We start from the raw sequence: 24406 nt of genomic DNA on the forward strand, positions 1-24406 counted from the left end.
TTGTCAAAGTGCAGCAAATGTTGATTATGGGGTTACAGATAAATTTTAATGAGTAGACAATTTGCAAATACAGAATCTGTGGATAATGAGGCTTGACTGAGTATCTTTCTGCAGTGTGTTTTTCGTTCCCCGTAATAATTGATGGACACCTTTCCATGTCATTGCACATGGTGTTTAGTTCATTCACCCCATGTTTGTTGAGCACCTCCCAGGTACTGTGCTTAGTGCTGGAGTACTGTGCTGAACAAAACAGAACAGAATCTGTGTTCGTAGAGCTTACATTCATTATGAATAGATAATATAATGCTAGGTAGTGCTCTGAAGAGAAATAGAACAATATTAAGGGTAGGGAATGACAAAGAGGGTGATTAGCTTGAGTGGTTAGAGAAGGTCTTTCTGATGAGGTGACATTTGAACAAGATTTGAATGAGCCAAGCAGATCAAGAAACTAATGATTATGTTTTAGGGCTCCTTACGCTGTAGCCCTGGAAAGGGTTCTAGTGGTGGCCTTATGTCTTTGTAAAATTGCAAAATAAGATATTTTAACCGCATTCAGTTACGACCACTGCCTTTTTCCTCTCCTACTTCCCCTCTGGCATCTTTCTCCTTGTATTGCTGGCTGTGAGCATTTTGGGGACTAGGCTAAGGCAGTGGTGTGCTGGTAAATGTTTAACAACTGATGCTCAGGAAATAAAAGCCCTAGTTTGTAGCACTTGTCATTTTCTGTGGTGTAGATACTCCTATTATGGACAATTTCAAGCTATCAGCGTGAGGTCACAGAAAGCAGATTCAGCAAGAGATGTCCAGTAGTATGTCATTATGTAGTTTTATGTAGTATTTCCACCGTACAGATACAATAGATGTAACTTCAGGAACATAAATTAACATGTTCCTTTGAACTTTGAGTTTTCTGTAAAGTGGCAGTTAGATCTAGAGACTAGAGACCTGATCAGATTAAGGTTTGATTTTTTTTTTTCTCTTTTTTGGACCAGACTATGTCATTGGTAGTATCAGTCTATCACACATGTCCATCGGTAGATCTATAGTATATAATAGTCTTGCCTTAAATATTTACCAGCCTTAAAGTCAAAGGGCAGTTATAAATGATTTATTGAACATTCTTCTGGAACAATGAGTCTATGAAAACAGATAAATCTAGTTTGCATTTGTAGGGATGTTATATTATGACCATAATCTTCTCAAGAAGTAGCATGACTGACCAAAGTGATTCTGATTCTGGAGTCTTGGCAATACACATAGAGGAGATGATGTCATTTCTAGTCACTGGTGAACAAGTAGAACAATCTAAAGTCTTTTGTGTTGCTCAGTGTTGAGGTTAAGGAATTGAAGCTATTTCTTATAGATACCTTGATTTTTAAGGTAAAGGAAATAGTACCACATTTCCTTGTTGCTATACAGCAGGAAAAACTGATAAGGCTATGAGGGATGCTTTTTGAACAGTGTTTCCACCTTTTTGGGTGCCTGTGGGATCTCCTCTATGGCTCGGCCTTGGTGTCTTCATGACTATAATTTTTGGCTCAGCCCCTTCTGTTCTGGGAGTCTCCGTCTCCCTTCCTGCCTTGCGCTCCTGAGGTGTTACTGCCCAGTCCATCTATGGCTCTGCTCTGGTTGGTAGCAATTTGACAGTCTTTTCTCCTTTGCCTTCCAGTATTGACACCACCACCCTTTCCCTATCCCTCAACGAATACACACAAACCAGCGTATTCTCATTCTTCTGCTGTAATCATGGATTTCCCTAACTTCTAATAGAAAAGTTCCATGGGTCTGCAGTGAGGCACTGCTGATATAATAGGAGGCAATGAAGGTCAGGAACAGCATCCAGCTTCAAGGGATGGATATGGAAGGAATGAAGAAATCTGAGTGTCTGGTGGACAGGTCTGGAATCATCCGGCACCCATGACTGGGCCCCAGATAGAGAGTAGACATCCAGGAGACACAGAAAGAAGAATGACCGAGTAAGCCAAGTGCCTTTTCCCTTACTGACTTTGAGGTCAAGTTTAGGGAAACTTTACGCCAATTTAATGAAAATGTTTAGGGTTCTGTAAACTTCCTGGCATTTTACCCATAGGACATGATGACACATCTCCCTTGCTGGTTGGGAATGTTGGACAGAGGCAGAGAGAGTAGTGATGCAGAGTCTGTCAACCTGGGCTCTCAGTGGCTCTGAGGCTAGCAGTGCACTCTGCACGACCACTACGGGCCACAGGCATAGGTGAGAGCCGGTACCAGGCACCTTTTGGCCCAATGTTGTCCATGTCTGAGTCAACTCTCAGAAGCCCTGTCTGCCAGTGGCTTAGCTCTACTACATTTTGAAGTTGAAAGTAATTTGCAAGGTGCACACGAATGATCTGTAGCGTGCTCACAAGGGCTATAGGCCCATGGACACCCTCCCAAATTATTCGTTACTGATAATTAAACCCAGAATCTGGAGTATATGTGTGAAGTGGACGTTACTGGTACTCTGCCCAGAGCTCTTCAGGACACTTTTAACCGTCTACAGGTTCCTCTCCTGAGTTCTCTGTTATTTTGCTTTAACAAGCCCACACTTGAGACTGTCTTCCGAGGCCAGCTCTTGCGCCACCAGAGCCATTTTGGCCACAAGTACAGAAAGCTGCAAGTGTCTGGGAGCTTAGGTTCCTCGGGGGAAGCCCGAAGCTAGGGAAGCTAGGGAGAGTCTGCTGTAGGAGCAGAGAAGCCCAGCTTTCTTGCCTCTAGTTGGGACAAACTCTGGGGCAAAATACAGTCTCCAGGGGTTGTGTAGGATCCAGCTGAAGCTACCTTCTGGGACTTTGCCTGCAGTGGCACCCTTGTTTGGCTGCTACTACTTCTTTTTCTTCCCTGTTCCCTTTTCCTTCATTCTCTTCTTGGTTTGTCCTGGGAGAATTTTTTAATAAGTCACCCATACAGGAATTCTTGTGTCCGGATGTGGTTCTGGGGAAACAGTGTAAGATAAAGGGCCATACTCAGCCCTCAAACAGCTGCTATGGTGCAGGACCCCCTGTCTCCATCCTTCATGACTTAGGCCTCAGGACTGGGCTCTGACTTTAATAATGCCATGGTCTCCTTACTTCTCCTGGTTGGGGCCACAGACCCTTCAGGTCTAGGACTCTGCTCATATGACTGAAACCCAATATCCTTTCTAATTCTTGCCAGTTTCCCTTCCTAGGATTAGAATTTTTTTCCTCTATTCCTCAACTGCTTAGGGAAATTCTTCCATGGATGGACAGAGTTCAGGGAAACCCTTTTGCTCCCAGCTGGTTCCCACATATTTGACCATCACCCAGAGTCACCACAGCTGAGACCTGCTTCTTGATTTGGACGTTCTAACGCTGATGATTTCTAGAATCATGCTTGAGTTGGTGACATACTCCATGGTGGCCATTGCTGAGCCGGCCTCAGAGGACAGATCTATCTGCTTGGCCCCCATCCTGCCCCGCTTGGCATCTTCTGCCTCCCAGCCAGCTGTGTGGTAGACTTCTGTGCATGGCGCCTGGTTAGTAAACTTGTGAGGACAGCAGCTGTATCTGTTATCTATTTTAACCATTAAATCCCTAGTATTTATTGCAGATCCAAATTAGTAAATAAGTATTGCATGAATGGATACATGAATGTTCACCTAAGTTACTGTATAAGATTCTATTAACTCCCACATTTCTTTCTTGGCACGTCTGAAACTCTGCTGCTGATACTTTAATATAATTTAGGATGTTCGCAATAGGGTGGACAAAGTAGCTTTGGCAGAGAGCACTCAAAAATGATGCACATATACATACGCAAGTGCCATCCTCAAGGCAGCGTCATGTGGGATGATGGGCTCTGGGTTAGCCAAACCTTAGACTCTATGGCAGTTCTATCTCTTTTTAATAATAAGCACTAATATTTACACTGTGTCACTATGTACCGGGGAGTGTCCTAAGCACTTTACTTAAAATAATTCATTGTTTAACCCTCACTAAAACCCTATGAGGTAGATAATATTATTGTCATTCCCATTTTAGAGATAAGGAAATTAAGGCTAATAGGCTCAACAGGTGGTGGCAGAAAGGAGATTTGAACCTGGGAGGTCTGACACCAGGGGATATGCGCTCAATCTCTGTAATACCCACCCCAAAATGATGTGACTTCTGAGGACTGCCTGGGGTAATACAGGTAAAGGTTTTAGCAGAAAGTGGTTCATGGTAGGAATTCAATTAATGCTGGGGAGAAAGGCAGGGCATCTGCCTCCTTCTACTTTTTTTTCTCCCAGACCGTCTTTTTAAAAGTTTTTCAATTAATCTTTTATTTTGGAAAAAGTCAAATATCTAATTGTTTTCAATAGTAAAGAGCTTAGTATAATGTAGCTTCATATAACTTCAATAAATATGAGTTCATAGACACTCGTTCCACCTATACCTCTTTTTACATTATTTTGGAGTAAATCCCCCTCATCATATTATTTCATCCATAAATATTTCAGTGTACATTTCTAAAAGATAAGAACTCTTTAAAAACACATAATCAAAATACCATTATATCTAAAAACAATGAAAAATAATTCCTCAACATTACTGATCATCCCAGCCATGTTTACATTTCCCAGTTGTTGCTCATACACTTCTTTTTCCTCAGGAGTTGGTTTGTATGAAGTAGGATTACAAATAAGGTCCATAAATTGCAGGAGGTTGCTAGGTCTGTTAAGTTTCTTTTAATTTATAGCTCTCCTCCACAATTTTCCCTCTAGTAATTTGATTGGGAAAGAACTGGATTGTTTGTCCTGTGGGTTTCCCAGGAAACTCTTCCCTTGTGTGGATGACTGCATCTTCAGGATGATGTTTACCTTGTTCCTCTGTTTCCTGTTTTTCTTATACTTTGATAGATCTAGAAGCTTGGTCAGATTCAGGTTTTTGTTTGTTTGTTTTGGCAAGACTACTTCATAGATGGTGATGTTTACTTCCTGCAGGAGGTACAAGCTTTCTGATGTTTCTTTTTTTAGCGTGTTGGTTGTCATTGATAATTATGCCTAGACCGATTCATTCATTAGGGGTTATAAATGGTGTGACTCCACTCCCTTTATTACACAGAAGACTTCTATGTAGGGAAACTTCCCCAATTAACTCTTTGTTTACTACGATTTACAGTTCTTTTAGGGAAGACAGAATAAATACTTGATTTCTCCCCTTTACTAGTTTTCAAATAATGTATTGTTTCTTGATTATAGATTCAAATAAGTCCATTTTCAACACTTTTAAAAAAAAGATAAAACACTTCAAATTTGTAGAAAAATTGACATAGTATGCCCCTTACCTAGATGTACTAGTTGTTAAAATTTTGCCACATCTATTTCATCTATCCCTCTATACATGTAGAACCTCCTGAAAGTAGGTTGTAGACATCGTGACAGCTCAGCCTTAAATACTTCAACATGTATTTCCTAGAAATAAGAACACTTTTTACATAACCACAATACTATTTTTATAAGAAAGAAATTTAACATAAATATACTATGTAACAATTAATCCGTATCCTGTTGTCCCAATAATGTCCTTTAAAACTCTCTTTCAAAAATCCAAGAACCAATGAAAGATCATGCATAATATTTCATCATGTCCCTTTAGTCTTTTTTATGCCCTTAGGTATTTCCTCTTGGGGAGATAGTAACCACAGCGGGCCTGACCCAGAGCCCCGTAATCCTGCATTATGCTGCCTGGGGGCGTCATGCATGTACATTACGTAGGTGATGCTGTATACTTCTCATTGCATCCTATCAGGAGTCCTATAACGTCAGTTTGTCCCAACCCTGGTGATGTAAAACTTGATTCTTTGGTTAAGTTGAAGTGTGCTTAATGGCATACTTCAAAGTGAAATTTGAATAGCCCAATGGGAAAAGACACTTCAAAGTGAATTTGAATAGCGCAATAGCAAAGGGAATTTCTTCTTTGTAACTAATAAGTAATATATGGGATAGCATTTTTAGATTGTTTGGGCCTTCTCCCTTCCCCAAAGGTGTTAGCATCCACTTCTGATCTTGCCTGAATGAGTTATTACATTGGTGGTTGCAAAATGGTGATTTTCTAACGTTGATATGTCTCCTGTAGCTGACATTCTTCTGTGAAAAAGAGCTCTCTCTACTCCTCCATTTTTTGGAGTAACACTATTGGCTCACAGATTCTTTTTTGATTCAATGCATTGTAAACCATTAACATTGTTATTCTTTTTCATGTTTAAATTGTTCCAAATTGGGCCTACGTGAGCTCCTTCAAGATGGCTCCTGTGTTCTTTGAAATATATCCCCATTGGTCTTCGAGCCCTTCCTTGCTTCCTGGCACAGCTAGATATTCTGGCTCACCTTGTCCCCCAGTGCTTGAGTCAGCAGCTTCTCCAAGGGGCCCTAGTTCTCTTCTGTGAATAGTGGTCTTTAGAAACTCTGATCTGGGTGCCAAGCCTGCTTATTGCTATTGAAGTGTTGTTACTTCAGGCCCTTTCAGTAGGAAAAGCTGGGAGATACCTTTTTTCCCTTTTTGTTAAACTAGGAGATCATACTAAGCAATTCCAGGGTCCCTTACCTTTCCCTGCTCCACGTTTGTATCTTCCTTCTACCACAGTGAGAAGCTCGGTTCTGAACGCCATGAATAAATTTGTTCATTCTCTCTATCCCATAATATTTACAAATGTTTTTAAAGAATTATTGTATCAATACCTCTCCCAACAATCAACAATCAATACCTTACTCCCAATCTACAGTAAAGCTCAAAATTTCTTCATAATTTTTTGGTTTTTGGTCCTCAGACTGTTTCCCACTAAAATAGGAATTCTCAGCCTGAACACCCTCTGTGTTTGGGGCTGGATAGTCCTTTGTTGTAGGGATGTTTAGTGCCATCCCTGGGCTTCCTAGATGTTGGAAACCAATACTCCCTCCCCAACCCCCAGTGGTGGCCATCAAAGATGAATGTAAACATCATCAAAGGTCCCTGGCGGCTGGGTAGTGGCAAAATCACCCTCAGCTGAGAACCACTTCACAAAGACGGTGCATGCAGCCTGAATTCCGTTTTCAAAAGCTATTTATTATCAATTTGATATACGGTTATATGATCAATTTGATACTGATTGATTTCTGTTTGTGTTCAACCTTAGCATTTTGCTTTTCTTTTATCATTTTAAAATTAAATTTAATCTTGTGAATAAATAAAACATCTACATGATTCAAAAGTAAAGACAACATAAAAAAACATAAATGCAGTAAAGTCTCATTCCCATCCTTATCCCTGCCACTCTGTTCCTGCTCACCATCTACAGGTTAATTTCTGGTTTATCTTTCTTACACAAACTGTAGCATATTACATACTCTCGTTGTAACTTGATTTCACCATTACAAAATATATCATGGATATCACTTCAAAGCAATTCATAAAGATCTTCTTCACTTTTTATAGCTGCTTACTACTCTGTTGGTGCCTGTTCCACAGTTTGTTCCCCTATCTCTTAGGGATGAGCATTTAGGTTGTTTCCAGTATTTTGATAATACAAATAATTTCACAGTTAATAAGCTTGTGCACATCTTGTTTTGGATTTCTGAAGATGTGTCTCTGAGATAAATTCCTAGAAATGGAATTGTTGGATCAAAGGGTAGATGCATATGTAGTTTTGTTAAGGATTGCTAAATTCTCCTTCATGGGGTTTATCCTATTTTCCATTCCCACCAGCAAGATGTGAGAGAATGTGTTGTCAGCCTTTGAATTTGTGCCAATCTGATAGGTGAGAGAGAACATCAGTACAGAATTACTGTAGTGTTGACTCGTATTTTTTTATTTTGAGGAAAGTTGAACATCTTTGCATATGTTTATCTGTGACCCTTTCTACTTTGTATGTGTGAACTATTTATCTTTTGCTCATTTCACCTTAAGTTTTTGTTTATTTCTTTCCTGGCATTTTTATTTTTACAGATATTAATATATTAGGTAGATTAGGTCTTTATTTGTGATATAGGCTTAAAATATTTTCTCCTTATTTGTCATTAGTCTTTTAATTTCACTTATAAATTTTTTTGGCCAAGTTATTTTTTGAAAAATTTATTTAGATAAGCTTATCAATGCATTTTTTTCATGTCAGCATTTGAATCATAATTAGAAGGTTTTTCCCATACCAGATTATAAAGATAGTCACCCATGTTTTCTTCTACTACTTGAATTATTTAAATGTTTTACATTTAAATCTTTAATATATTTGAAATTTATTCTGGTGTGTGGATCTAGCTTTATCTTTTTCTAAATAGCGTCACAATTTCTTCAACACCGTTTAATAGGAAGTCTTTATTTTTCCCCACTGATTTGTGACATCGCGTTTATCACGTATTTCACGGCTCTATTTCATGGTCTGTCTCTATTTATTCTATTCATATTAGAGTATAACACTTTCTTAATTATAGAGGCCTTATAGTATGCTTTAAATCTGCTATGGCTAGTCCTCTGTCTCTACATTGCTCATTTTCTCCAGGGTTTTCCTAGCTATTCTTGAAAGTTGATTGTCTTTTTTTTTTTTTTTTAATATAAATTTTAGAACCAACTTGACTAACTCCAGCAAAAGTTTATTGGTATTTTTATTGAGATTGCATTAAATTTATATATATTAAGTTAAGGAGAACTGATCGATACCTTTGTAATATTGAGCCATCCTATCCAAGAGAAAGGGAAATATTTCCATTTTTTGAAGTCTATTTTCATGTCTTTCAGGAGTAATTTAAAGCTATAAAATTTTTCTCATGTAAGATTCACATATTACTTGTTAAATTTACTCCTGATTACTTTATCATTTTTTTGTGACTCTTGCAAAACATTATATTTTCTAATTGGTTATAGTTTGTATATTTGAAGGCCACTGAGTTTTATATGTTAATTTTGTATCCTGATATCTTACTGAATTATTTTATTGTTTCATCTTATCACTGAATAGCTAAGGTTTTCCAGGGATTACATCATATCACCTACAAATAGAGATAATTTAATTTTTGTTTAAAAATTTTTATGTCATGTCTATCTGGATTCTTCTGTCCTTTTGTACTCTTCAGTGCTGTCCGTGCTGTTAAGATGAACTCAAGTTATCTTTGTCTTTTCTTTTTCAGTAAGGTACCTGAATGGACACAAGTATGATATACTGCAGGCTCTACAGCCCCCCTGGGCATGATCTTAGAGACGGCATTCCAGAAAACAAGGAATGTGCCAGTATGTCCCCAGTTGAAGCTGTCACCTTCTCCTCCAAATCAGGTCTTCCACGGCATTTCTAGGTTATTCCTGGGCGTTCCTAAGCCTTGGCTTCAGCTCTGACTTTTCTTTCTCCTTCCACCTTCACATCAGATCATCTGCCAATTCATGCAGGTTTCACTTCAGCAAACTTTCTTCTTTTTTCCTTACATCCGATGGCTGGTACACTTAATGCATACAAGGACCCCAAGCCATTGCTTCAATAGGAGACCTTTAACGGGCCATCCCAGCTTCAGAACCTCATCTGGGATTGGCTCAAGTCCTCTAGTGCGACTACATTTCAGTTTAACTTTTCTATTTGTCCAATCCCAACTTCCTCACCACCTAAAAAGTGTTTCTGAGTGCACTCCCCAATAAACTTCCTGCATAAACATCTCAGAGTCTCAGCATAACTCATGGGGAATTCCATCTGTGACATCTCCTTTTCATGCCTGCTGCCAGACCCAGGTATAGACCCCTACTACTATTTCTTAGAATATTGTAAAAGCTTTATAACTGGCTCATCTTCTCACTGGCACCCCTTTTATAATCAATCGACACAACTTTAGACAAATTATTTATCCTAAAGCATAGGTCAAATCTTGCTGTTTTCTTGATCAAAAACCTTAGAGGCTCCTTTTAATTTAATTTAAAAGGACCTCCTCCCTTGGCGGTCCCTTTAATTCGGTTTTTACTCCTTATTGTGACCTTCAAGGCCCTTCGCAATCTAGCCTCCACTATTTTTATCCACCATCCTCTACGCCAGTATGAGGATTCCATGCGCCATTTGAATTTGGCTGCTTGCAATTCTCTGAATCTACCATAAAAATTTCTCCTTCCTACATTTGTGTCAATATTTCTCTCTTCTGTTATCTTTTCTTTATCAAATTCCAACCATATTTCAAAGTCCATTTCAAGCATCACATTCTCCATGAAGATTTTCTTTATACCTCAATCAAATATCATCTCTTCCTCATTAGTTATCCCATTGCAGTTTATACTTCTCTTTGATACTGACCTGATTATATTGACCTGTGTGCTTATTTCAGCTTTTTATCTCTCTTCTCCGTTGCCACCTGCACTCATGGAATATAATCTTTAGAGCAGGGTTTTAGCTAAATCATCTTTGTATTGCTTGAAGCAACAAGCACAATCCTTACTACAGGAGTTCAATAAGTTATTAATAAATTCAATGGAGTGTAAGCTGCCAATTTGTTTGGCATTTGCACAAATGCTTTTTATCTTTCCAGCTTAAAGTTTGGGGGAGTAGGGCTTCCTACTAGGGCAATATTTAACAGAGATTTAAAAAAAAATGAAATCATATTTACACTATCTTTTCCAGTGCAATTTTCATTATAAGAAGATCCCTGAATTTTCCTTTTAAAAAGTTTCTAAAACTCAGTATGGAATGGTGGCCCCATAGAGTAATGGCCATGTCCTATTAGATGTAGGCAAACACTATGACTAGGAATTCCCGAGGGTGGAGAGGAGAACCATGAGACCCTGTAATCAGATGATATGACCTCAAATCCATGGTGCAATTCAAAACACAGGAATGGGGCAGCTGTGGGGCAGGAATCTGGAACCAACCATAAGTCTCTTTCTCTTCTGTTTCTATTCCCCAGTTGAGGTGGTGTGCATTTTAGTTTTCTTATTCTGCATGGGCAGTTTCACCCTTATCAAGATAGAGCTTTTCTTTTTCCATGCACCTTAGCCTCATTTTATTCACTAACATCTCTTTCTCAGCCAAATGAGAACAGTGATGTTTTCTAAAGCATTCTTGATTGATATTTGATATTGCCCATAACACTGCAGCTAGAGACAGTGAAAGTAGGGCACTAATTAAAAATAAGTTTTTGGTGTTAAAAATAATATTTATGCAGGCAGAGTGTAGAAAGAAAGAAGTAAAATCAAAGGAGATATCATACACCTCAAGATACACTTTAAATTTTATCCATCTGTTTATGTCATCCTATTTCTCAGAGTAAGCTAACTACAAATAGTATAATACTAGTTTGTTAACTTCTCCTTTTGGGCCTATAGAGGTTGAGTTTTCAACAAGCAGAGTGTGGTTATGGTTGGCTAGAACAGTACAACGTTTTGTTTACATAGAATCTTTCCTTGAAAGAACTTTGAGTGCTTCACAAGCATTGCCTCATGAATCCTTCCAACATCCTTAGGAGGTGAATGGAGTTATTGTTCCCATTTAATTAATGGAAAAATTAGAAAAGAGAGGGTTCGAGTTTCATATTCGCCAGTGACCATACAAATATGACCTATATAGCCTTTCAGTTCTTGTTGCTGTATTTATACCTGTATAAATGATATCTCCCTGTTCTGATTTTATGCTATTGTCATTTTTCTTTGCTTTTGCATTAGGCTATTTAAAAATTATCACATAGAAACTTTTCATAAATATTCTGTGTTATGAGGTATCAGCTTTAAACTTTTGCTATTGTAGTAGTACTACTGGAACAGGGCTTTGTTGTCAACCCCATTTATTTAGAGGTTGCATCTTAGTTGCTTTAGCCACCAGGAATATAGCCACAATCTCAAATTTGAACTAAGACTGGTCCTAGGTGGGGAATTGCTATCACAAAGCCCATGAACCCTGCTTTGTAGAAGATAGCACTAGTTCAATCACTCAAGCAATATGTGTAGAGTAAAGGAAACAATAACAGGACACCAATCTACTGACATCAGTAAGGAAATGACACCTGAAAAAGGAGGGTGAGGTCTAAAAAGCAATCTGCTATGGATGGTGAGAGTATACGAGGGATTGTGAACATTCTCAGAAGAAAAAAAGGCTGTTTAAACGACAACAGCCTAGTAATTGAATCTTGTTTCTAGTCCTTTTGCGCAGTAGTTTGGGAGTGTTCCCTTACATAGCTCTGAGACGAGGAACAAAATGGAGCAGTAAATATGCAAAGTTAATTTGGTGTGCTTGATAGTTCTTAGTGAATTTCATTTAGCATTAAGTTATATTTTGTATCTTTATGAGATAAGACATTTATAATTCTCTTTTAAAGACTAATATCAGAAATGGTTAAAAAAAAAAAAAAAGCCCCTAAAGTAATACATATCAGAAAACAAAGAGCTCCTCCTTCCCTCCAAATAACAATGAATTGTCTTTTATCCTATATAAGTCTGGAGTCTGAACCAATCAGTGAGTGAGATGTATACTGGCCCTCAGACAATTGTCAGAGGGTCTTGACCTTGCTGCTAATGATCTGTTGACAGGAACACCTGGTGATGGTAACAGAGGTGAGTATTACCAGAGCAGAAGGCATGGGGGCCTCACTGAGCTGCTTCAGGACAGAGAACAGTCGATGGGTGCCAGTCAGACCCCATTAATTGACCTTTGTTAAATTCCAGGCTCTAGATTTTATAGACTCTACTTGGTGTGGAATAAAGTTTATCTACACATAAACTTATTCCAAGGAGAAAATCTGATTGTACCCTTTCTGTAATCCTGCACCTGAGTCTTTAAAATCACAGAATATTTTGGATTCATTGTTCATTGGATCATTTGTCATTATGGCAGATAATTTGGGGGTCTCATAGCACTTGAAAAACATGTTTTGGAGATTCTGTTTAACATTCTAGGTGGGGTGGTTTTTCAAAGGCTCAATCTTGAGCACAAAGCAGAGCTATAAAACCAGTGATTAGCAATGATGCAACAACTTCCCAGTTATGCTGAATATGCAGTGTTCCGAATGCTTGAAGCCCACGCTGGCCTGACACGTCCGTCTCTCACTATATGTTGACAAGAAGAGGGCTAAGTCGTGTATGTTACACATTTATAATCTTCATCCGAACAAAGTCAGTTTCTGCAAAATTTATTTGATAATGAGAATTTATGTGTTTCTCTTTTGAAAAACTACGAAATACTGCATAGATATGAAATAAGAAATATAAAGTATAAATTATAACAATAAAATTATACCCTTGTGTTTACCATCTGGTTAAGAAAGAAAATACTTCTAATTATTTGAAGCTCCCTATATTTCCTACTCCAGAGGTTAGCCACTATCTTGACTTGTGCATTTATCATTTTCACCCTTTTCCTTACAATTTATATATATAAAACTGTAATATTATGTACATGGTAAAACTAATACTATGTATATGGTAAAACTATATACGCATATAGTAATATACATGTGGGAAAACATATAAGTGACAAAACTGTAATGAAAAGGATATATATATATATATATATACACACACACATATATAGTATTAGTTATAACAAAATAGTTATAGTTTCACAAGTTTTCTAACTTCATGTGGAAAGTATAATGTTTTATGCCTTCCATGGTTTGCTCATTTGTTTAGAATTTTGTTTGTGAGATTCCTTCATATGCATGTAGCTCATTAATTTTCTCTGCTGTATTCAGTTGCATAAATATACCACATGTTATCTTTTTACTTCCCTTTTGACTTACATCCAGGTAGTTTGCAGCCTATCAGGAACATTCTTATATGTCTCCTGGTGTTCACAAGGAAGATTTTTCTCTAGAGTACAAAAAGTGGGCTGCGCACACCTGCAACTTTCCTAGATAATGCCAGACTGTTTTTCGAAATCAGGGAGTCCATCCACACGCCCACCAACAGTGGCTCGTAGTTCTCATTGCTCCACATTCTCTCCAACGTTTGAAGAGACCTTCAAGTTCTTGCCAATATAGTGGGTGTGAACTGGTATCTTGTAGTGGATTTCCTTTGTTTCTAAAAAGGTTGAGCTTCTGAGTATATGTTTCTGCTTTGGTTAAATGTCTGCTCATTTTGTATGCCCTTTTTGTTATTGGGTTGTTAACTTGGTCTTGTCTGTCTTTAGTCATTCTTTATATATTCTGGACACAAATTGGTTTTTCATTATGTGTGTATGTTGCAAACATTTTCTCCCAGGTTGTTATCTTTTCAGTTTCTTTTGACACAGTCAGTTATTTCTTTAAAATTTTTACTAAGGTAAACAAATATTTTCTACTCAGTGTTTGAAGAGGTAAAATTGGATTAATTATAATTATATTAAATATACAGAATTTTTATTTGGACATAAGAATCAGAAATGGTACATTTGTGCTAATTATTTTACTTTATTTATTTATTTTTTTTGTGGTACGCGGGGCTCTCAGTGTTGTGGCCTCTCCCGTCGCGGAGCACAGGCTCCGGACGTGCAGGCTCAGCGGCCATGGCTCACAGGCCCAGCCGCTCCGCGACATGTGGGATCCTCCCAGACCGGGGCACGAACCCATGTCCCCTGCATCGGCAGGAGGACTCTCAACCACTGCGCCACCAGGGAACCCCCGTGCTATTTATTTTAAAAGGCAAAATGGCAGATTTATGCTTCTTGACAGACTCTCCAGCACAACCTATTGAGATGATATCTAGTCTTAACCAAATGGGTTCCTTTATTTAACTGAATCATGTCATCATTTTGAGCATATCCAAAAGGCCTGTACATAAACCAAATCGCAACACATCTCTTTCCTTTCAGCATCCAACTTCTGAGAAAAGCAGGCTATTCTGTCTCCCCTTCCTGATAACCACTCACTCCTAATCCTCTGGTGATCTGGCTTCCCTGTGGCTTGTTTGGAAACTGATCTTTCAAAGATTGCAGTGACCTTACAGTTTCCAAATTCCATTTAGAGTTGCCAGATTTAGCAAATAAAAATACAGAATTTGCAGTTAAATGTGAGTTTCAGATAAACAAAGAATAAATTCTTAGTATAAGTAAGTCCCAAATGTCCCAATATACGTCCCCAATATTTGCCCCTCAGCCCTCTCCCCCAAACACATTCAACAGAGCACAGAGTACTATCAGTGCCTCAAGAATTTATATTAATAATTCCCTCATAGTGATTGTAATTCTGGAGTGAAACAAAGATATGGAAATTTTGGTATTTAGTTCATGTGATACATTTATAGAACAGTGAGCTCTGATTACGTTTCTTTCTAATCAAATGCTATTCCGCCAGTCTCCAGGCCTGAGATTTCCCCTCCCTTCAGCTGGATTCTCCCTAGAAGTATGATTGGGGAAGAAGATGAAGACTAACATAAATTATCCTGGTGGGAAGAGTTAGAGCCTCACAGAATGGCTCTAACCAAGAGAATTCAATTCTGAAGACAAAAGAGAAGGTTAGGCTGGGGAGGGTGGGAAAGGCTTGGAGCTGTGCCTGGGGCATGCCTTTCCCTCCTCCTCTAACCCTCCATCAAGCACTTTTACTTTTTCCCTAGCTGCTTCTATCCTCTGGAAGGAAATGCAAGAGACTAATAAACATAAACCCTGGAAATGGAAATTAAAGGAACAATAAAATATCTTGGAAGGGTTTCAAACAGGTGAGGGAATGTGGTCAAGAGCCTTTCTAAATAAATGTACTTTTGTTTGATTTGAACTTTTAACTGCAGTAATAATTTCAAGATGTAAATGATTTGAGTTACAGATTTTCAATAACTTGGACATAAGAGTAGTATACGATAAACAATGGCAACATTTAGCACTTAAAAATAGCCCAGCATGTCAAAAAAACAGAATTTCTAAAACCAAGAATCACTACTTCCTTCAGCGTTCTAAGTCTTTAGTCATTGCTTTAGGTATTGAAATTCAAGTGTTCGTTTAAGATCCACCTTAAAAGTCATTGTATTCTTGAAGTCTTCACCTGTCTCAGTGGTCTCCATCACCGGCTCAGAGCAAGTCTGCATTTTAATTTAGTCCTTACTTACTGTGACTGTGTACTGTAGTTTCTTACAAGTCCCTGTCCGCTCCTAGATCATCATTTCCTTAAGGGAAGAGTTCATGCCTCATTTGTCATTATTTCTCCACTCTTCTTGGCCCTGGATTGTGCTTAAAGTCTGTTGACTTGAACTTCGGTTGTTAGCCTTAAAGCAAAGAAAAAACAATTCATTTTGCTCAGCTGGACAAGCAAGGTTCTTGTAGAATGGTGTTATATATGTATTAGTAAAATAAATTGGCAATATATTCTATCTCCAAAATGATACCTTGATAATCTGTCTTTGAGTCCACACACATTCAAGTTTTGGAAAATACTTAAAAGTTTCAAAAGAGACAGTTGTATATTTGAGATACAAAGATGTATTTAAAAAGCAAGAGTCTAAAAAAAATGCTTGACCCACTAAGCAAGGAAAGGTCATTTTTAAATGACGGGTATTTCTCTTGTCTGAAAAGTCAGAAGACTTTTAATATGTCTGCAAGGAGAAATTTTGAGAAACAAGAAATGTGGCCTTTCCTCCAAAGGCTTCAGCTATATATTATCATGGAGCCCCATGTCTACATGTGGAAACTGATGAAGTTAGGCAACTTGCCTAAAGGGAGTCATTGACTAGAGCTGGAAAAAATCTCCCAGCTTGTGCTGTAACCCGTAGACTGTGTTGACAGAAGTCAGGCTCCACAGACTGTTTTCTAAGTGTAATGTTAGCATAATGTTAGCAAGCAATAAAGCAACATCTGCTACAGACACGGACAGAGAAATCAGTTTTTTAAAAGCACAAAACAACCTGGGAGAGAGGGGGTAAATCTGAGAAAGATGAGCCCTCTGGTTGCTAACATTTTTATTGGAGACACAGAGAAGTGAACAATTCAACCCCCCCAAGAGTAACTCAGGGAACTTCCGAGCCACGACAATTATCTGGCAGAAAACCTCTCTATTCCTTGCTTCTAAACAGCCCAGTTTTCTTGTTATCTGACATGGACACAGCTTTATTGACATGATGGGAGGAAAGGGAAGGAGCCATGTTTTACATGGGGGGAAGGTATATTGAAGTAAACATTGAAATAAAAAATAAGCCTGGGGCTTCCCTGGTGGCGCAGTGGTTGAGAGTCCGCCTGCCAATGCAGGGGAAACGGTTCGAGCCCTGATCCGGGAAGATCCCACATGCCGTGGAGCGGCTAGGCCCGTGAGCCATGGCCGCTGAGCCTGCGCGTCCGGAGCCTGTGCTCCGCAACGGGAGAGGCCACAACAGTGAGAGCCCCGCGTACCATAAAAACAAACAAAAAAAAAAAACAAAGAAAACAAAAAACAACAGCAACAAAATAAGCCTGGCATTAAGAGAGTGGCTTAAAGAGTGTTCCTCCACAATGTTTCTATGAAAAAAAGTAAGCATGTCACTTAGATCATTGATAGAATATTGAATTGCTACCACTGGCTTTTCACAGTTTGGATAAAATATATGCCCAAATCCTAACACTCATTATGAAAACACATTTGGAAAATCCTTTGCATTCAGATCAGACAACCTAGAAGCACTGTTTTAGCCGCAAGAATGTGTCCCTATGAATAGGACACCAGAACCCCAGACTTCAGTGCTATAATTGCCACACAAGAGCTAGGATTTTTATTTTGCTTCACATTTCTTGCAAGGCTCTATTTTGAAACTCTAAGGTAAGAGGTGATGTGGGGACAGCATTGTATTCATAACGATTTCAAAGACGTGGAGGTTCCCACTCTTTGACCTATTTTGCCACTCGTGCATTATATACTGAGAAAGTTTCATGCATACAGCAAACTCATTAATGTAATATGTTCTTATTTCTGTGCGGTGATATGTGTGAGTATATATACATACGTATATTTTTGGGGTCCAAATGCTTACTTTTTACTAGATGACAAGATGAGTAATCTAAACATCATCAATTATTTCAGCATTTTGAATAAGATTACAATCAGATATCTTAAAGAATTTACTTTTCAAATCCAGAATCCTTTAGGCAAAGACAATCAGGTTTAAAATAAAAAGAACAAAACAAAAAACCCCTCCACCCAACAGGAGTTAATGTATAAAATACAACATGCCAGATTCTCTCTCTCACCACCCTCTAGCTAGTCATGAGAAATGTACTTCGGAAGCTTTGTCAATTCTTTCAGGCCACTAATACATTAGTGTACTAATAGCCTAAGAATTGATGTGACTATTAAAAGTGCCTAATTTACAGCTTGGAGTAAGTTATCTAGTGGCTGAATCTCTCTCAACTTAATGTTATTGCCTGAACCTCAAAAAAATCAGAAAATTGTTTTCTTGATGAATTTAAGACAATAATAGGGGGAACGGGTTCCACCCATCCACCCATTCTCCATCATTTATTGATTTTTTTATTTGAGACAGTATTTGAGTGACTACTCTGACCTTGGCTCTGTTTTATGTTCTAGTATAGAATGATGTGTTAGTTAGACTAGTCTGTCTTTTAGGAGCCTCTATTTTAGTGCAGGAGAGAGAACAATAAACAATTATATAGACAAATAGGACAAGATTTCCACTAGTGCTGAGTGCTATGAAGTGGGGCACCTTTTGTTGGGGGGAGTTAGGGAAGCCTCCTGAGGAAATAATTTTTGAGCTGAAGTCTGAATGGTAGAAATAAACCAGCTTCACGAAGGTCTGAGAGGTTGAGTGGTTCCAGGCAGTGGGAACAGTAAGTTTCAGGCCTGAGGCAAGGCTACACCGGGGGTGGGGGTGGTGGGGGTGGGGGGACAGCCAGGCCTGAGTGGTGAGTGGGAGGGGTGTGGGCTGGAGGATGAGGGCAGAGAGGTAGGCAGGGACGTGGCTCTCTGGACCATAGTGAGGAGTCTGGCCTGTGACAAAAAGCCATTGGAGTGTTTTAAATAGGCCACTGGCTTCATTTATGTTCTGAAAGATTACTCAGACTATTGTGTGGAGAAAGCATTGTTTTTTTTCTTTTTCTTCTTTTCCATTATGGTTTATTATAGCATATTGACTATAGTTCCCTGTGCTGTATAGTAGGACCTTGTTGTTTATCCATCCTATATATAATAGTTTGCATCTGCTAATCCCAAACTCCCACTCCATCCCTCCCTCTCCCCCCTCCCCCTTGGCAACCACAAGTCTGTTGTCTGTGCTTGTGAATCTGTTTCCGTTTTGTGGATGTGTGTTTATGTCATATTTTAGATTCCACACATAAGACATTGTATGATATTTGTCTTTGACTTGCGTCACTTGGTATGATAATCTCTAGGTCCATCCATGTTGCTGCAAATAGCATTATTCCATTCCTTTTTATGGTTGAGTAGTATTCCATTGTGTATATATATGTATATATCACATCTTCTTTATCCATTCATCTGTGGATGGACATTTAGGTTGTTTCCATGTCTTGACTATTGTAAATAGTGCTGCTATGAACATAAGGGTGCTTGTATCTTTTTGAATTATAGTTTTGTCCGGATATATGTCCAAGAGTGGGATTACTGGATCATATGGCAACTCTATTTTTAATTTTTTGAGGTATCTCCATACTGTTTTCCATAGGGGCTGCACGAATTTACATTCCCACCAACAGTATAGGAGAGTTCTCTGAGAAAGCATTGTTAAGGGGCAGAAGTAGAAACAAGAATTTTAGATGAGAGTCTGTTGAGGTCTGTCCTAGGGGAATAGCAGTGGGAACGGTGAGAAGGATCAGTGGGTGGAATGGGGATGTTTTGGAGGTAAGCCTACGGGATATTTGGTTACGGGAAAAAGCAGAATCAGATGGCTTGAACAGCTCTATGCATGGTGGTGCCATTTACTGCCAGGGTAAGTTGGAGTAGGAGTAGTTGGGGTTGGGGAAGGTGGGGTCGATGGGGGCTTCCCTGGTGGTGCAGTGGTTAAGAATCCGCCTGCCAGTGCAGGGGACAAGGGTTCAATCCCTGGTCAGGGAAGATCCCACATGCCACGGAGCAACTAAGCCCGTGCGCCACAACTACTGAGCCCAAGCGCCTAGAGCCCACACTTCACAACAAGAGAAGCCACCGCAATGAGAAGCCCATGCACCGCAACGAAGAGTAGCTCCCGCTCAGCACAACTAGAGAAAGCCCACGCGCAGTAACGAAGACCCAACGCAGCCAAAAATAAAATAAATTAAAAAAAAAAAAAAAGATGGGGTTGATGATGGGTTGGGTGAGAATGCAGAGTTCTGTTAAGTTACATTTGAGATGCTGGTGAAACACTGCAGTTGAGGCTGGTGATCAAGGGAGAAAGCAGGGCTGTAGATCATCAGATTAGAGCACTGGGGAAAACCAGTGGTGCTCCCAGAGAGGTCGTCGAAAGCATCCTTACAAAGCTTTGAAAGCCTGCAGTAGAATTCCTAAATCAACTTCCTCCTCTGCCTTTTCTTTAAAATTTTCTCTTTATCTTTAAAATCTCTCTCCTCTGATACACCTTTAAAATCCTGTTGGTTCCCAAAGTGGGATGAGTGCCTGGAGCCAATTAATTAAGGACTTGTTGGAAAGGTTGTAGACTCAACTATAAAAACACAGTTTCAGCACAGTATCTCCACCCATCCCTTCCAGAGCACCTCCCCCACCAGGTGGGTTTTCTCTGATCCATTTCCAACCGCCTGCCAATGACAAATGTGCAAGGAAGAGTTGTACTTGTACTGCTCATCGCACTCATCCTTCCAGGAGGACAGGCTATATGTTTATAACAAACCAGTAGAACTTTGGGTTGGAAATGTTTATTTCCTCTGTTATCAGAATGTAGCCAGACTTAAAGAAGACTGGTTATCTATTAGTCATTTGGTATTCTGAACGCGCGGGTGTGGGCTCCCCACCTGGCTGTGGCTTGCTTGAATTGTAACCAAGTTTATCCCAATTAAGTTGTCTAAAAGCTGGAGAGAATAAGCTTTTTGGCAGTTCAACCAGAAGCCCAATGCTTAGGCCAGAATCTTGATAGTATTGTAAATTCATAAAGGACAGAACTGACATCTTCTAAGAATGTAACAAGGAAGTAAAGTGAGTGCTTTAAAAATGAACATAACAAAAACATAAACTCAGAAGTGAGCTTGGTTCTTTAAAGGATCATTAGGGAAACAAATGCAAATCCAAAGCATGCTTTTAATTCCTTAAAAAAAGTCTTTTAGGAATGGTTTGGATTGCATGCGTGAAAACTTTTTTTTTTAATTGACATGTCTCATTTTTGACTGAATTTTATTTATCATCGTGGAAAAAAAAATCAGTCTTTAGAGAGTCACAGACCTGGGTCAAAGCCAATCTATGCTACATTCTGGGTTTATGACTTCTTTGTTCAAAGTACTTCTTTGAATTTTCATTTACTCATCTAAAAGTTGGGGAAATTATGACAGCCACTAAATATACGTATGCATGCCTTAAATCCGGCAGTTCTACTCAGAGGAAATTATCTGAAGGAAGTGATCACAGGACTCCACAAAAAGATCTACGTGAAGAATGTTCATTTGAAACACTGAAATACTGGAATTCTTTGAGTAGATGATGACATATCCACATACAGGAATACCAAACAGTGAGTAAAGATGATTTTGTAGAAGGAATTCAGTGACTTGAAAAACTGTTGAGAATATAACATTAAGTGAATAATTATCAAGTTATGTACTGTGTGATTAGTTTTTTGGGGAAAGAGCATATTTATATACTCACAGAAAAAGCCTAGACCAATAAGCACAGTGATGTCAATAGTGGTTAGATCTGAGTGGTGAGAACTTGAAGGAGGTTTGGTTTCTTCTTTCTACTTTTCTAGATGTTCCAAACTTCCTTCAGTGAACATATACTAATTTATTATTATTATTAAAGAGGTATTAAAGAGGGACACTAATATCCACCTTACAGATTTGTGGTGAGAACTAAATTAGGTGAGATGATTTATAAAATACACTTAGCTTAGTGACTGACATTTAGTTGGCATTTTCCATTATTTTTACCCAATGAAATTTTAGTCAGTCGTCATGGATTTAGCTCAAAGTCATTGTTGACCTAAAACGAACCCAAAAATATTACATTTTCACTGATAAAGATTTTTCAGCATTAAGGATATTGAAAAGAATGTATAGCAAGCTATGAAGGCAATTTCAGAAGAGTTGTACCTGAAATGCTTTGAACTGAAATCAGCGTTTAAACTTAAGGTGAATAACTACTTTGGGGGCGTTTATTTGGACATAGAAGCTTTGTATTGTTTGTTTAAAAACCTGTCATTACTATATAGCCACATAGGGTACCTAGATAGATAGAACAATATCACTCAAAGTGAGCAATTAGTCTGTCATGATAAATGCCCCCTCTTCTTCAGGCTGATAAAAAGTGTCCTGTCAGAGCCTCTGTGGCATCCCAGAAACACCGTGCATGAGCCCGGCTGCTTTCTCTTAGCAACATTCTTCATCCTGCAGAAATGTAGAGGGAATCTTTTGTGGGTATGGTTGAAAGACAGCTCATATTATCCCTATCTCTCTTCCGGGACTATGGGACTATTTATCTTCCGCGTGTGTTGGGCTCCTCTCCCATCACCCACGTACCGCCCCTCCCCACACTCCTTAACGTCCCCAGTCCCCTCCTATCTCCCTTCCCTTATGCTGAGCTCCTCCCTTTTTAAAAAAAAAAAAAAAATCTCTCTTTTAGTATTTACCATAGAGTATTGTAAACATTAGTTTGCTTACCTTGCTCCTGCACTGGAGTTCCCTGAGAGATCTGCCACTTTCATGTAATCTCTCAGAGCCGTCCTTTCTTCCTCTTAGTTTTTCATTGGCAAAGTGGGAACTTAATGCCTCATTTAAGGGTATGTTGTGGGCATTCCATTGTATAATGGAAGTAGAGTTCCTGGCACATGTTAGGCACCCAATAATGAAAGCTATTATAATGATCAACTTTATTATTTATTTACTTTTGTGCTCTTAGGGCCTGGCATAGTGCCTGATGTGTGATGGGTATAAAATAAATTACTGGCGAATTAATTTATAAGCTTACAGAATGTGGCTTTAAAATACAAAAAGAATGTATCTTTGTAGTGTTTATAGACTTGGGCAACAATTCCATGCACTGTCCCTTCTCATTTCTTTCCCCACACATCCTGTCTGGTGCCTATCCCTGGGCACTGTCTTTCCTTGAGAAAATCGATGGCTACCGTATAGGTACAGAAAGTCTGCTGACATGTAGATGTAGCTTAATAGAGATAAGAGGAATTCTCTGCCTTGATCATCACCTCCTTAATCTATATACTTTATTGTTTAGGGACCAGTCTTTTTAGTTTTGTTAACCTCTGCATTCTCTCTAAATCCAACAACTAACTCCTGGCTGCAATAATCTGATTGAGATGAAATCCATTCTACTGCTAACTCCAGACTCCATCTGATCTGTTAGTTCCAAACTAGTCACCTCTCTCAGTGTTGACAAAACCTGTCATCTCATTTGTATTCCACCGCCTGTCTTTCCCCTGCTTCCTTTGAGGAAGACGTTTGTGAATTATTTTAAGCCAGTTGAATCACTCTGAGATGTGCTATTTTTAAGCCTTTGAGGAGCAGTTGAGAAGGAATGATTTAGGGATGTGAACCATTTCACAATAATATCCACAGAAACTTCAAACTTGTGGTTAAGTTTCAGCATTTTAAGATACTAGAGGTAAGTAGGTCGCTGTTCTCAGATGCAAAGTACTAAGGTACTCAGTAGCAAAAAGCCTTCTGAAAGCAATGGTATTAGGGCGCAGGTGAGACACATAAGAAGCCACCTGCTGCTGAAGGAAATGCGTCCTTTCCAATGTCTTCTAAACAGACTGCTTCCTCTCTTTGCCGTTTCCTCTGCTTGGATGTAGAAGTTTGTTCTCTTGTATTGGGACCACTGTCTCTGTGTCCTTGTCAGACTTCTTGCCTCCTGTTTGTCCTTGCCAGCAGGTAGCCAGCTGCTGCACCATCCTCTCCTCCAAAGACTCTACGGTGGGTCTAGGGCCCCACGTGGCCTTGTAGGGGGAGCGGACTTCTGTAAGCCAATCACAAGGGGAGAGCCCTCTAGACTGATTATCCTACTTGTTTTTTTGAGCCTTTTCTGAGCCCTCAGCCCACTAACCAAAGAACATTTCCCCACTGAAAAATCCAGGACATCTTCCCAGATTGTTAAGAACTCAGATGTTTCATCTTATCTCAACTTTTCTAGACCTCTGTATTGTTCCCATCTCAGTTATGCATCTAACACCCCTGCTCTCTCCTTTACTGCTCACCCTTGTGTGTCAGTCTATGCCTTCTTGATTAACTGTGCTGTTTTGCTTTGCCATCTGTATGTCCCTACCATGCTGGCTCAGGGCACTATTCCAGTAATAGACTGGGTTCAGTTAGAAGGGAAGGACCACGTTACTCTTGTTCTTTCTTTTTTTCCTTTTAAGGTGATCAGTGAAGCATCAAGTATAATTACGACTTAATAAATGCTTTTTTG

Source organism: Delphinapterus leucas, chromosome 12 (genome assembly GCF_059928025.1).
Source record: "Delphinapterus leucas isolate spDelLeu-1000000601 "Yukka" chromosome 12, BTC_Dleu_Yukka2, whole genome shotgun sequence".
In the NCBI taxonomy this organism is placed as follows: Eukaryota; Metazoa; Chordata; class Mammalia; order Artiodactyla; family Monodontidae; genus Delphinapterus; species Delphinapterus leucas.